General features: G+C 31.1%; 1 long non-coding RNA gene across 1 annotated transcript; it reads left to right on the top strand.

Moving 5' to 3' along the window:
* Nucleotides 1-9,332: 9,332 nt before the first annotated feature.
* Nucleotides 9,333-14,736, top strand: LOC129463900 (uncharacterized). The gene is made up of 3 exons (XR_008651340.2): nt 9,333-9,354; nt 12,343-12,454; nt 14,664-14,736. It is a non-coding gene; the product is annotated as an uncharacterized lncRNA (long non-coding RNA).
* The last annotated feature ends 831 nt before the right edge of the window (nt 14,737-15,567 follow it).

The raw sequence follows: 15,567 nt of genomic DNA, 5'->3' as shown, positions 1-15,567 counted from the left end.
ACTCTATTTCATTTATACAAGCAAAAGTAATATGAATCTTGCTGTCATCTAGTTATTCAAACCTATTGGAAGGAAAGATGGTTAAAGGAACAGAAAAAACAAGGTCCGTGAAGGAGTAAATTATATGCATTGAGCATAGAAACTGGTTGAATTCACCATGAGTATTCCAAACATATTATTATTTTTCATGGCATCATAAAGAAAATTATATCCTTATATCATTAATAAGACAAAATGAATGATAGCTAGGAAGTTTATCCCATGTGCTCTAAAAACTCTACATGCTTTCTGAGCATGCCGAAAAGGAACAAGAAGTACTGATGGTGATAATGATGATAAAGAAGAATGCAAAGGCACTACAGAGTTTATTCATTTTCATTTATCCTTGTATATTAATGACAGATTTTAATATTTTTAATCAGTTGAATTTCCTTAATGACAATAATAAAAGTAATCTGATAACAGAGAAAAAACAAGGGCTTAATCAAAAAGTTAATAAACATTAGATCTAAGGCAATCTTATATCAACAACCTCTTATTTTATCTGAAAAAAGAGCTAATTTTTATGAGAGCTAAATGATGATGATTTTTTTTCTACTGAATGATTAAGAGTATAAAACAAAACTGTCAGAAAAAATACCCTCCTTTATTTCATTGGTTAATTTATGCTTGGTTAAATGATTAAATATGAAAAAGTCAGTTTTGTTGACAATGGTAATGAACTTTTGAACTGTATCTTGAAAACTATAGTATCTTGAAGAAAAACATATTATTATTGATGCTCTGTTTTTCAAGGCTTCTAATATAAAAGCAAAACATTGCTAATCTCAAGAAGGTAATTAAATCAATTTTTGATTATGTTCTTTTAAAAAGAATTTCAGTAATAAAATGTCTATTGAAAGCCAAATGATTTTATTTAAATCTAATATAAAGAAGGATAAACTGAAATGTTTAATTTTTTAAAGATGAAAACAACACACAAAACATTGTCTGACTCTTATATCTCTAAGACATGAATAAGAGACTGTATCTTTTCAAACAGATTTAAACTTACCTACCCCTTACTCTGAAAGGGCAGGTGAGCTGCTGGAATAATAGACCTGGCTGCTTACTCATTCTTATTCCCAGATTATTGGTAGAAGTAAATATAAACATTCGGAGAAAATTAAAAAATTAATGTGAAATATTTGGCTGTACACATAGTCCAGATTAACAAAATATTTCAGGAAAATCTGCATCATGAAATAGATGTACCAAACCCAACTGAAGAAAGAACTATCACTCTAGAAAGCAGCAACAGTAAAAACAACTGTGAACCCCTTTTAAAAATATACAGCGAACTCTCGTTTTGCGCGGCTTTGGTACTGTGAGTGTCAGCAAAGCTGGGATGTGGGGGGAGCTGTCTTTAATTAATGAAATGCTGCTTCATCTTCCTGATCTCTTGCCTGCTTCTCGGTACTTATTTTCTGGCATACACTGCTGTCAGGACTTTTTCCAACATTCTTATCCTGATTTGGACACTTTTCAAAAGACGGCTCTTAAACACTGAAATAAATCTACATTCTGTCACTCCATACCAGGTATTCTGTAGGCAAATTTCCTCTGGATACATCGAGTTCATCCTGGTCACATTTCTTTTTATTTTATTTTTGTTTACTCTCTGTTGATATTTGTTAAAATATAAAATTCCTTTAAGATGCAGATTAATTTCAAGTTCTGTCTGTCATGAAATCTCATCTGCTTTTTTAATGGCCCATTTTGCCAAACTGCTATTTTATCTCTGTTTTTAGATGTAAAATATATCTGGTAGATGGATTTTACAAAATGTACAAAGTGTCTTCTTACCAGTATTAAAAGTTAGAGTCAGTAAAAGCAGGAGCCACATTTTTATCTACACATATATGTGTGTATATTATTATGTGTATATATGTATGTATGTATACACACGTGTGTATGTATACATGTAACATATAATGCTCTCACTGACTCTAAACTTTAAATTTCTAAACACTAAGGGGAAACTCACTAGCAGAGCACAATAAACCTGAGGAAATTGAAATGTAGCAACAACAAAAAAAAATGATGGGAGGATTCATTGCTCTGTAGTAGATACCTGAGGCAATTGCTATTGAAACTTTCAAGTAGCAGCTAGGTGCTCACATCTGGAATGCCTATGCTTTGGGAGGCTGAGGCAGGAGAACCATCTGAGGCCAGAGATTCTACACCAGCCTGGGCAACATAGCGAGACCCCATCTTTATAAAACCCTTAAAAATTAGCCAGACATGGTGGTGAACCCCTATTGCCCTAGGTACCTGGCAGGCTGAGGTGGGGGGATTGCTTGAGCTTAGGATTTTGAGGGTGCAGTGAACTATAATTGTTCCATTGTACTCTAGCCTGAATGACAGAGTAAGACCCTGTCTCAAAAAAGAAAAAAAAAAGAAAGAAAAAAACTTTCAAGTAATTTCAGCCTTATTTTCAGATAATTTTTACATGGCTAGGTATTTCATATTTTTGTAATCATTTCGCTTCAAAGCAATTGTATTTTACACCGATAAAAATTCCCTTCTATTGCTGTTACGAGAACAACACATGATATTGCCGAAATAACAAGCAATGTTAACAACAGTAATGTTAATGAAATGGCAAGTGATTTAACAAAAATTAGAAATGGCAAAGATCTTATTTATATGCATTTGAATTAATATTAGGGCAAAAGTAAAATTTCTTTTTATTTAAAGGCATTGCAATTTTCTAAAAATTATATAGAAAAAACATTGAAATATCCCTCTTGTCTTTTGTATAATTGATGTTTATTTTGAAAGATTGGTTTAGCTTTATTTGAGAGTTAGTTTATCTATAACCTATATCATCTTGACAATACAATGTGCTTTTCAGAGGTTTTTATATGTGGTTCCTTACTAAAAGAAACATTTAATAGTTTTCATACAAACTTTCACATTTTAAAATTTATTGTAAACATATTTTAAAAGAATGCGAAATAATGAACCCAGAAACAAATACATTTGAATCATCATATTAAATCTTCAAATTGTTTAATGTTATAGACGATATAATTTCTACAAAGGACACCAAAGTCGTGACCAAGGATTAATAAATCTGACAAACTACTAATTATTTTTAAATTCTCTCTAATAACAGTTTACCCAATTGTTTTAAGTTGTATTCTATTTGTACCAAGTATAGAACCAGTGACAAGTACCAAACTACTAATTTAGGAGAGTAACTATAAAATGGAATAATAATGTATACAATATTTAATATGCACACTATCTGATTTGACACAGTGATATAATATAGAGTTAAGTTTGTATTTGTTTTCCTTTTAGAATTTATTATTTTAAAGAATTGGTATTTTTTTTCTCTCAAGACTCTTCCCTTTACCAACAAACATAGTTTTCAAAAATACAAATATAGCTATTAAATCTACTATAATTTCAAGAAATCTATACTCAATCTTATTCTCAGACTTCCAAAAGTAAAACTGAGAGAGTATCTGCTACACTAATAAATGTACTGGTCTCTAAGCAAACTATTGCACATTTTCTTGAGAAAATAGTGGCCATTGTATTCTAAGAACAGTATGTAGAGGTGTGAATTATTATTGTTATTATTTACCACCAGAAATTCACTCAAACTAATTAGCCATTATAACACTTTTCTTTGGATGAAGAAATAAGTAGAACTATTCTGCAGACCTCTGAATACTGTGAAGAACAGGCCATTTACAGTTCCAAGATTTTTGTACCTTTGCACTAAACACAATAATGTCATCTTTTATCATTTATGCACCTTTTCTACACCACGTATTGTCATATTGACATTTAAAAGGAATTTGAACAAGATCTGTCTCATGAAAAACTTAAAAATATTATTTACTTAAGGCTGTCTTCTCTGCAATATTTTAGTTACTTAAAAGAAAAAAAAGAACTCTACTAAAAATCCTAACTGTCCATAAACCTGGATTTGAGTTGACTTGACTATTCTGTAAATGTGTTGTCTGATGTAGGCTTTTTTAAAAATAAGATAGATTCTGTGTTATCAATAATAATGACAGCGTTTTTCCTGTATTGTACCAGGGGATCTTAAACTTGGTTTTAATTTTTTCATAAATGACCAATATAGTACTGACTGTGAATGAAGCAAATAAAATAACAGAGAATGTGTATGTGTGCTTTTCTCTTTTTTCAACAAATAATTAACTATTCCTGCAGACATATTGCACTGGCCAATACATACATGGAAAGATAGAAACTGCTTATTATATCACCAGCTATAAATAAGAAACCCATTCTCCATTTACCAAGATACTAACTCAGAGAGTGAGGGAAAATATATTGTTTTCTAATCAACTTTCTTAGGCAAGGATGGAAAAGGAACCTAATCAAGGCTCACTCTTGAAATATGTAATCAGAAATAAACTCTTAGTAAAGATATGACTGCATCTTATATGAGGCTTAATGTCAAAATATAAAACCCACATAGTCAATCACTCTTGAAACACAGAAGTATTATTCAACAGATGAAATAAAGCCTCTGGAATCTGTAAGTTAATTACTAAATATTACCACTTCCTATTAACATTTCTGCTTTCACTAACTAGTCTGCTGAATAGATTGAACTATACAGGGCAAAATCAGAAAACAGCTTCACACTTTCCCACTTGGTCTTTTCTTGACTCTGTGGCATCTTCCTGCCCAGCCCCAGTGGGACCGCTTCCTGGAAAAAGGAGTCAGTCCCTCTTGCAGATCATTCCCATTGCTTTCTTTAAAGGATTTTCCTAACAGCATCCTCTGGCTTAAATAAAGGGGAAACACATTGTCCCTAGCAGGGAGCTCTCTCTTTCTACAAGTTTCCTATTTAAAAAAAAAAAAAAAAAAATTCTTCCTTCTAGATGAACCACTTGCTTCCCCTTACATGTAGAGACAGTACAAGAGAAAAGGCCACAAGGTGAATGGGTGAAAGTTCAGTTAGGCTGTCTCTGAGCAAATCCTTCAGAGATGGAGATGGGTGCAGCCCCCCCTCCTTTTTTTTTGAAAAAGTTGGCATGTGGTACTCATATTTTCATTTTTGGAGCCTTCTTCAGACCTCTGAAGAAGAGAGGAAAATTGCATTTACCATTTTGTTACATTATATTTCAGGGTGGATCAAAAGCTTAAATCTAGGGAGAAAATTGAGGATAGTGGAGGGAAAATATTTGGCATTCTCGAAGAATCAGGGTGTGTTGTACATTTCAGTGACCAAAGTATTACTATCAACTTATTCCAGTTCCAAATATTGCTGTTTTAAAGTACCATTTTTTTCTTCAATTAGGTAGAAAATAGTTTTTACACTGAGAAATGATGCATTTTAAAAATTATAACCTTAACTTGATTTTATGCTAATGCCTCACTATGTATTCACATATATAGCACAAGCGAACTGCACCTAAAATATAGGAACAGTAGTATCTAAACTGTTACATGACAAATAAATTTCATTTGTTTACCTAGGTTCCTGTTTAAGAATAATCAATTTATTTCTGCAGAACTGTTGAGGAAGATCAGGCATACGTATATAAAATAGAAAGATTCTTCATTTGGGAGAAAATATGTTTTATCTTTTACTTATTCAATAAACAAAATTTGTAAAAGCTAAGATATTAAATTACTATCTCTTTCATAAAGAGACAGAAATTAAAATGATTTGGTGCTAATTTAAGAAGTTTTAACAACTAAATTGAACATTTTATCATTACCAACATTATGTACATAACACATTGCTAGACACTATAATTATTCTAAAAAATTAGGGCATAGTCCTTGATTTCCCAAAATTTGTATTTTGGTTGAGGGGTTGTATTAGTCAGGGTTCTCTAGAGGGACAGAACTAATGGAATAGACATATATATGTATATATGTATATACGTATATACATGTACATATACATACATATGTATATATACATTTTATTTTTTCAATTGTTAAAATTTCTGTAAATTTGCTAGAGAATTGCATTACTGGTTTTACTGATTTACATATACGTGTATATATACATGTATATATATACATGTATATACGTGTATACGTACATGTATACGTGTATATATATACATATACACACGTATATATACACATATATACATACATATATACATACATACGTATATATACATATATACATACATATATGTATATATACACGTATATATACATGTATACATACATATGTATGTATGGAACTAATGGAATAGATATATATGTATATATACACGTATATATACGTGTATATACATGTGTATATATATGTGTATATATACGTGTATATATACATATATATAATATACGTATATATAATATAATATACATATATATGTATATACCTGTATACGTACATGTATATGTATATACATATATATACATGTGTATATATACATGTATATATACACGTATATATACACATATATACATACATATATGTATACATACATGTATCTATACATATGTATATATACATACATATATATGTATGTATATATACATACATATATATGTATGTATATATACATACATATATGTGTATATATACATATGTATGTATGGAACTAATGGAATAGATATACATGTATATATATACGTGTATATATATATACACACATATATAATATACGTGTATATATATATACACACATATATAATATACGTGTATATATACGTATATATAATATACATATATATCTATTCCATTAGTTCCATACATACATATGTATGTATACATGTATATATACATGTATGTGTATATACGTATGTATGTATATATGTATATACATATGTATGTATATATGTATATACGTATGTATGTATATATGTATATATGTATGTATGTACATATATACACACATATATACATATATATATACTTGACGCCAAGTATTAAGCATCTCAGGAGATAAGACAAGAAAACAGTAATTATCATATTAAAAATAAGCTAAGTATCAAGTGATGGTACTCGACGGTATCAAGACTGACATTTAACTTGCAATTTCAGATGGATAAGATGCGCAGGAAAGATATATGAAGGTATTAGAATTTAAGCTGAGTCAAATGAAGGGTAGAATCGAAAAGAAGCGTTGAATTTTTAAAATGTAAGAATGTGCAGAGGCAGGAAACTATAAGGGATGTCTGGCACAAAATACTGCCATCATGCACAAAATTAATAGATGACTTGTAAACCAATAAGCATGGCGATGTTCCAATGACATTTTGTTTATAGACCCTGAAATTTTACATTTATATAATTTTCACATTTACCATATAAATTTATGTAATTTTCACATTTACCATATTTTATTCCTTTTTTGGTATTTTTTTAACCATATGAAAGCAAAAATCACCCTTAGTTCATTGACCATACAAAAATAGGGAGCAGTCAGTAGTTTGCTCATGGTTGTACTTTACATGCTCTGTTTCAAGAAGTGGAGTAAATCAGTAAAACCAGTAATGCAATTCTCTAGCAAATTTACAGAAATTTTAACAATTGAAAAAATAAAATGCATGTACTATTTTTCTATAGCAGTATAATAATTTTCCAGAGAATTAGTGGTTTAAAACCATATCCTTGTATTATTTCACAAGGAATAAGTGTGTGAGTAAGAAGTTCGGCACAACTCAGCGGGATTCTTTATTCACTATCTCCTAAGACCAAAATCAAGCTTTTGGCTGCTTATGTTGATACTCTGGGTAAGAATCCACTTCCTGGTTTACTCAGGTTGTGAGAATCCAGTTCCTTACTGATGCAGGAGTGAGTTCCCCAATTTCTTGCTCACTATCAGCCAGGAGCTGCTCTCAGTGACCACCTGCATCTCTTCTTATGTGGCCATCTTGAAACCAGCAGAGTTGTGTGAAGGCCTTCTCATGCTTTGAATCTCTCTGCCTTCTTCTGCCTTCCTCATTTCACCAGCTATAAAAAGTTTTCTGCTTCACAGGATTTATGTGACTGGATTATACCCACCAAGATAATCTCTCTATTTTAAGGTCAACTGTAGTGTTTAACATAATAACCATGAAAGTTATATGTCATCATATTGACAGGTTTTCAGGGTCTGAGCATAGAATTCAGGAGCAGGTGAATTTTAAAATGTTGCCTCCCACAGCACATATTTGAGAGACATAAATAAAGGGAATATAAAGTAGGCAGACACATTGACAGGAAGGATTAACACATGGAAGAAACTGAAGTGCACCATTAACACAAAGGATGTTACACATTTCTGTCAGTTGTCTAATGTCAAAAGAAGAAATAAAAATATGAGCAGGTGAAAAGTTCTCCACGTCTACAAATTAATACAAATTTATGGTTCTTTTTATTAGGGCTATTGATTAAATCACCCTAAAACTTATAGGTGTAAAAACAATCCATTGTTACGCTCACAGATTCTTTGGGTCTGGAGTTCTGACAGGCTGCTCTGGGGATAGATTGTCTCTGAGCTATGATATCTGAGGCCTCAGCTGCAAGATTTGAAGATTAGGGTTTGGAATTATTTGAAGATTTGTTTACGCATGTGTTTAATGTTTGATGCTGGCTGTCAGCTGGGACTCTTGGCTAGCGACCTATATGCAGTCTCTCCATTTGGCCTGAGCTTCCTTACAACATGGTAGCTGTGTTTCAAAAGTAAGCATGTCAAGAGGGAGAGAACTACATAAAATCCACATTGTCTTTTATAACCTAGCCTTGGAAGTCACACTGTGTCGCTTCCCCTGAACGGAGAATGAGTTGTCAAACTCGGGCAAGAGAAGAGCAATCATATTCATCTCTTGAAAACTGGGTGGCAAAGTCCTGGAAGAGCACAAGGGACCAGAAATATTGCAGTGGGCACTTTGGAAAATAAAATCTGCTACATTTATTGTTTGGGAAGCAGCAGTATTTTATATCACACTAGTATAATTTGAAAAATGATAAACTAATAAGAAAAAATATTACTATAAAATAGCAATGTTTATAACAAAAGTGAATGATTAATATATTAAAAGTTTTTTGAAATGTGTATGAACACTAGAGCACTTGGTACAGCCATAAAGATTACAGTTAAGGGAAAATTTGAAAAGAGATTCTACCATTAAAATAAATGCCTATAATAACAACAGATTTGTTTATATGGTAATGCTTTTAATGTTGATCATGGGACATATTCCTAGATTTTCTCATATTTTAACTAAGTGTACTAAAATATGCTGTTTTTATTGATATAAGTAATAAAATTTTTGAGATTCTGAAGACACAACATTTTTTCTTCCCTTTTTGTTTAGGAAAAGCTTTTCCCAAAATGCATAATTCTTTTGACCAGAATCACTCAACAGGTGTGTGACTTCTTTTATCCTTTTTCTTGTATGTAGAAAATCGTTGAAAAAATATCTTACATGATGAGCATGCAGCAGCTAGACTATAAAAATCTTAACTTGCTATAGCCGATAGTGTTTGCTACTGGCTATAGAAGGACAATTCATCCACTTTCTGTTCAATGGACACTTCACTCGTCTTCTAAGTAATTTTCCAATCAAAAAGGATAATAAATTACCACATGAACCAAATGTAGACCACAAGTTGCTTACAGGAAATAGAACCCTACAGCTCTAAACAACTAGAAAATAATAATTTTGGGTTTAATTTCAGTGGAAAGACAATTTTTATGAATAAAACAGTCTCTAGGGCTGTCCTTTCACTTGGTGTTTGAAGAGAAATACAAAAAGTTAATTCATAGTGAATTCGAAACATATAATGAGTTGTAAATTTTACATACATAGTAGACATTGACTTAAGTGTACATTTATATAAGAAGCTCAGTTCAATAATCAATTCAGAATCAAATTTTAGTTTTAACTCACAAAGGAATTGTGGCAAGATTTTTTTTTTTTTGCTTAAATTATAATCTGTGTTCTTATTTCTCCATATGTAGCAAAGTATTTTCTGTGCATCTCCAACCACTATGAACTTGAGATGTCTTTTCCTTAAGATTCTCAGTTTTAATCTTTATTTAGATAAATAATAAGCATAGCACCTAAGAACATGAATTATACTCATTAAAACTGTTATTGTTGAAGTTGTTCCTAATATGATCTGTAAGGTGCCCTCAACCTGCAAAACAAAGGTTAGTTGTGCTTAGTCATGGTGTCATAAATATCTGTTGTTTTTACACGTTAATATCCTTAAACACCAAATCTTCAGCTAATTAGTATTAATCTATTCATTAGAATTGTCCATTTTATTAATTACCACATACAAGTTTGTTACCAGTTATCCATTTATGATTAGGGCTTTTCAATTTCAGGTGTCTCTGGAATTCTCTTCTGGTGATTCCCACGTGGCTCTTCTAATTATATCACTCAAGTTTGCTTAAAAGTATTAATACAGCACCATGTATCACACTCCATTATTTGTAATCCTTTCCATTTATTTTTCTTCATAACACTTTTTCCCATTTGAAATATTAGATAATCATTTCTGAGTTTATTTATTTTGTCAGTCCTTCCTCAACTTAAAGGTGAAAGGTCAATGAGAGCAGATAATTTGGTTCTTATGTTTATTGGTCCTCCTGTTCCTCCAATGACTTTAAAAGTGGCTAGCAAGTAGAAGGAATTCAATAAATATTTGAGGAAAGAAGGAAGGAAGGCAAAAAGGGTGGAAAAGAAAGGAAGGAAAGAAGGAAGGAAGGAAAGAAGGACGGAAGGAAGGGAGAGAAATTCATACCTCAATATTGTGGGAAAAATTCAATGACAAATAACTGCTGTGTAATTGTGTTAATGATAAATAATGCTGCAAAAAAGTACATAAAATTAAATATATATAAACATACACATACATATACATACATTATACACATATGACATTACACGTACATACATTATATACATAATATATGCATAAACAAATGCATTAAATATACATATATAATAAATAGAATTATAGTAAAGTATATAAAGGTATTGTATAGTATATGGGTACATGGGATTGTTTTTTAAAAAAAGATGTAATTAGAGGGCTCAGTGGCTGATGCCTGTAGTCCCAGCACTTTGAGAGGCTGAGGCGGGCAGACCACCTGAGGTCAGGGGTTCAAGATCAGCCTAACCAACATGGTGAAACACTGTCTGTACTAGAAATACAAAAATTAGCCATGTGTGATAGTGCTTGTAATCCCAGCTGCTCTGGAGGCTGGGGCATGAGAATTGCTTGAGTCAGGGAGGCAGAGGTTGCAGTGAGCTGAGATCTCCCCACTGCACTCCAGCCTGGGCGACAGAGCAAGACCTCCTCTCAGAAAAAAAAAAAAAATTAAATTATACACAAATTATTGACTTTATTTACATTATTGTCCATTTTATTACATAGACATGTAATCAGTCTGAAACAAGAAATAGAAACATATTTAAACCAGACTAACACAGGTGAAAGGAATCGAACAAAAGACAAAAGATTATATTGGAAACATACCTGGATGTTTCACAGAACCCAAATCAGTGGCAAAAGGAACAGTCAGTTACACAAGATCCTAAACCAAGAAATGGGAAGAAAGTCAAGAACCAAGATAGGAAAAGAAAGAGTTGTGTAAAAGAATACTTGTTTTTCTATTAGATTTTTTTCTTAAACAATCAACATAACCTTTCATTTGTAATTATGCTTTCCATCTGTCTGAGGCAACAAGGGATAGGTTTATTTCCTATTCCTCTCTTTGAGAAAATTTGTTATACTTCACTATGCAGATAGAATAAAACTGTCCCAGAGAATGGCCCTGACTGATTCAGTCTATGCTATAGATATTCACAAAGTCACTGAGTATAATGGAACAGAGAATTGTTTGAAACAATGCAGAAGTTTCATTTATACTGGGGCAAATGTACTTACTCTTTTATTCATGTTTTAGTATATTATATTGAACTATAGAGATAGTTTATTCCATTTTTCTCTAAGTGCTATAAATCTCTATCTGAGGTGAGGAAACTAGCTCATTACGTATTACTGAATTATTGGGTCTTACATACTCACAAAATATGGTTTTTCATACTCTTAGTCCAATTTAAAAAAATCACTGTTAGCCTCTCAAAATAATCTTCAAATACTTACTTTGATTTATCTCTGGATTAAGGAAAGTGATTGCTATGTACCACATCTCACCCACACACCAAAATAATGATATCAATGCCTAATATCTTTTTTTTGCTTCAATTTACCAGCCCTACTTTTTTTGGGGGCAGGGGCAGTCAAAGCAGGAGTAGAGAAGATAAATTAATAAATAAAGTGCAAGTCAAAAATAAGCTATGAATTTCATTTTCCATGCTTATTTGTTCTATTTTTAGATAGAATTTGAATCAAACTCTCAAAGACTCTCATTTTGTTATATGTAAAATGAAGACATATACATCAATTCTGTGTCCTTGAAGTTTGAAAGCTGTAATCTGTCAAATAACTGTAAGATATTTATATTATTTATCTCATTGATGATCAAACATTACTGCTGACTGTAAGTTATTTATATATTACTTTATTTTCATAAATAAGTATTGGAGAATTAAGTCTTTATAACATTTTTTATGGAAAATGATAACATATCCAAAACTGCTGTGGTTTTACCTAACCATATCTACAAGTAAAGATATGTTTAATAGTATATTATGTTTAATATTATTTTAGTTACAAAAGGTATTTTTTTTAGTAAAAAATGTGACAAGAGCAATCAGATTAATTTGATGATTTTTAAGTACTAACTAGAAGGTAGCTATATATTTCTTTAACATGTTCATTGTACCTATTTGCTTTTAATCAGTGATACTATCCAAGTAACTATTAAAGCCTTTGTACTGGTCTTCTTCCAAATAGACAATCCTAGTAATAATATTGCCAAGAAAGGGAATTCAAATTCCATTATCTCCCATTATCTTACAAGGCATTTTACTTCTGCTAGTTTTAATTAAGTTAAAATCTGTTTCACTTGCTTTACTGATTAAAACTAATTAAGTTTGTTGCTTAATCCTATCAAGAAAATCTTCTATTGCTTAAACCAGGTTTACTTCCAAATGGGATTGTTCTAGAGAGGAAGTGTCTACAATATTAGGACTAGATTTTATTTCATCAATTTTATTAATATATTTTCTGGACATATTCCAATGGGGAAAATTTCTTACATTCAAATCCTAGAGAATATTTTCTGTACATTTAGGCAATAAGAATTGTTTAATAGTAATAAGATTTAATCTTTGCAATTTGATGAAAAGTTTGGCATGATGAAAAAAATCCATTTTGGGTTGTTTCAATTCAGAGAGTAAAGATTGGTCTGCTGTATCCTTTATTAACGTGTTTTTAAAAAATGTATTACTGTGACTTAAAATCAATGATTATTAGTAAATGTTTAAAATATTAAATTATAAAATATTACATAAGATATTAACTATTTTATATAATATAAACGTGTCTATAATGCTGCATGAACCAGGGAAGAAATAAAATAGAGAACTGTTATTTGTTTCTTATTCTGAGTTATAAAAAATAAGGCCTTAAAACCAACAAAGGCTGTTCCAAATTTACAATTGATGCTGTTTTACAAATTTTCCAGCTCATGTAGCTCAGCTGTTGTACTGGAGCCAAATCTCATAGGAGCTCTTTTAATCTTCTGCAACCACTGAGAAGATGGCAAGAATATAATCCTCAAAGCAGAGTAGAGTCAGTATAAAGCACAAGTCCCAAAACTCACTGGTCCATGGCTCACAGTCGGCTGAAATGAGCACTCACTCTTGGGCTTCTTTTGCTGTTAGCTCTCTCCAAGAGCCATTATACTTTCAGTAGAAAATACAATTTGTAAATAGTCAATGGGGAATAATAAGATCTAATTCAGATTCTTGCAAGCTAATACTAATATAATTTTCCTTTTATGATTATGGTAGTATAATTTTTTAAAAAAAGATATAGTGATATCTTGGCAGTTTGGGATTGGACATTCAGTTTTAACGCCCCCACATGTTTATGGCTTATAGTCATTTGGAATATTACTGAGAGATGAATGTGAGTTTTGTGTAACCAGCTATTTATAGAGCTCATATAATGCAATGAAGTGTATTTATTTTTACATTCACATTGATCTTTTAAGAGTGAGCACAATTGAGTTTTTTTTAGTTAAGACATATTCTCCCAAAGAAAGTCCATTATTAATGTTGATCATGAACATGATGAGCACATGATAGAAAAATTAAAGGATAGAATCTCTAATTTGGTAGAAGTATGGCATATTATGACTATGCCTACTCTGTGCTCTAAAAGAAAAGAAGAAAAACTGACTCATAAGAAAGTTTTAGAGACCGTTGCATGGCAATAACTCCAAGTGTGGCTATATAGAAGATATTCTATTTTTACCTCCTGAGAATATAAAGGGCTTACTCTAATGCTTAGACAATGAGAAAAGCAGTAGATTAAATGTGGTGGTGAGTGAGTACACTAATGTAGCATCTCATCTTCAGTGATGTTTGTTATAAATGGGATTTTTTTAGTATGCAATGATCTGAATTGTGGGAAATACCAATAATATTTCAAGACTGATAATAACCAAAATATCTTCATAAAAGATAATTATACATTTTTAAAGTGACATCTAAGGTTGGATAAAACAACAATAGTTTTTTTTTTTCAGTAGAGATGGGAAGCTGAGCCAGGAGGAATTCTTGAACCTGGGAGGCAGAGATTGTCGTGAGCTGACATCATGCCATTGTACTCCAGCCTGGGCGACAGAGTGAGACTCCATCTCACAAAAAAAAAAAAAAAAAAAAAAAAAGTGATGGTGACTTGCTAGTTATTACTGTTATATTTTTTAAAGTGAGAAATTTTGGGTACCAAAAGAACATACTTTTGGTGGGAGGTGGTATTTGCTTTCCATCCCAAGAGGCTAAGAAAGGTAGTGACAAAAGATAAGACTTGTTCATATAAAGCACTTTCATCAAGCAGCAAAAGAATGAGCTTGAAAATTGCCCATGAACAAAGACCTTTCTCATATAATTATTTTAAAATATATGTTTACAAATAATGATGTTTGATAAAAATCAAATGATCATATATGTAGTACGTTCTTTAAAGACATAATTACACAAATTAACAATTATTAAGCAACCATGGCTTTGTTTTTAAATAAGTATCTCTCAGCTTTTTGAAAATTTTTAAAAATATATTTTTAGATTTTGAAGAAAATACTAAAAGTGTAGAAAATTTAAATGAGCTTATTAAAATATAAATTTTGGCTAGTTAACAATGTAAGTCAATCACTTACAAACACTTCTATGTTAAACTTATTCTCTAATTTGTCAGTTTGCATTCTAAACTCCAGTTTGATTTGAAATATTTAATTCATTCTTAAATAAAACAGACATTATAGATATAAGTACATCTCTTAAATCAGTGTCAGAAATGTAATTATTAATAGTTGCATATCTAGATTAATCCTTATTTTTCTGTAGAACCTAATTTGTAATGAAAGTCTTTCTTCAGACTGGTAGTGCTCTAATGTTTCTGTTACATTTCTCAGAGCCATCACAGCTAGATAA

Source organism: Symphalangus syndactylus, chromosome 15 (assembly GCF_028878055.3).
Source record: "Symphalangus syndactylus isolate Jambi chromosome 15, NHGRI_mSymSyn1-v2.1_pri, whole genome shotgun sequence".
Classification (NCBI taxonomy): Eukaryota; Metazoa; Chordata; class Mammalia; order Primates; family Hylobatidae; genus Symphalangus; species Symphalangus syndactylus.
The sequence above is the reverse complement of the archived record's forward strand: the minus strand, read 5'-3'. Positions and strand labels throughout refer to the sequence as shown.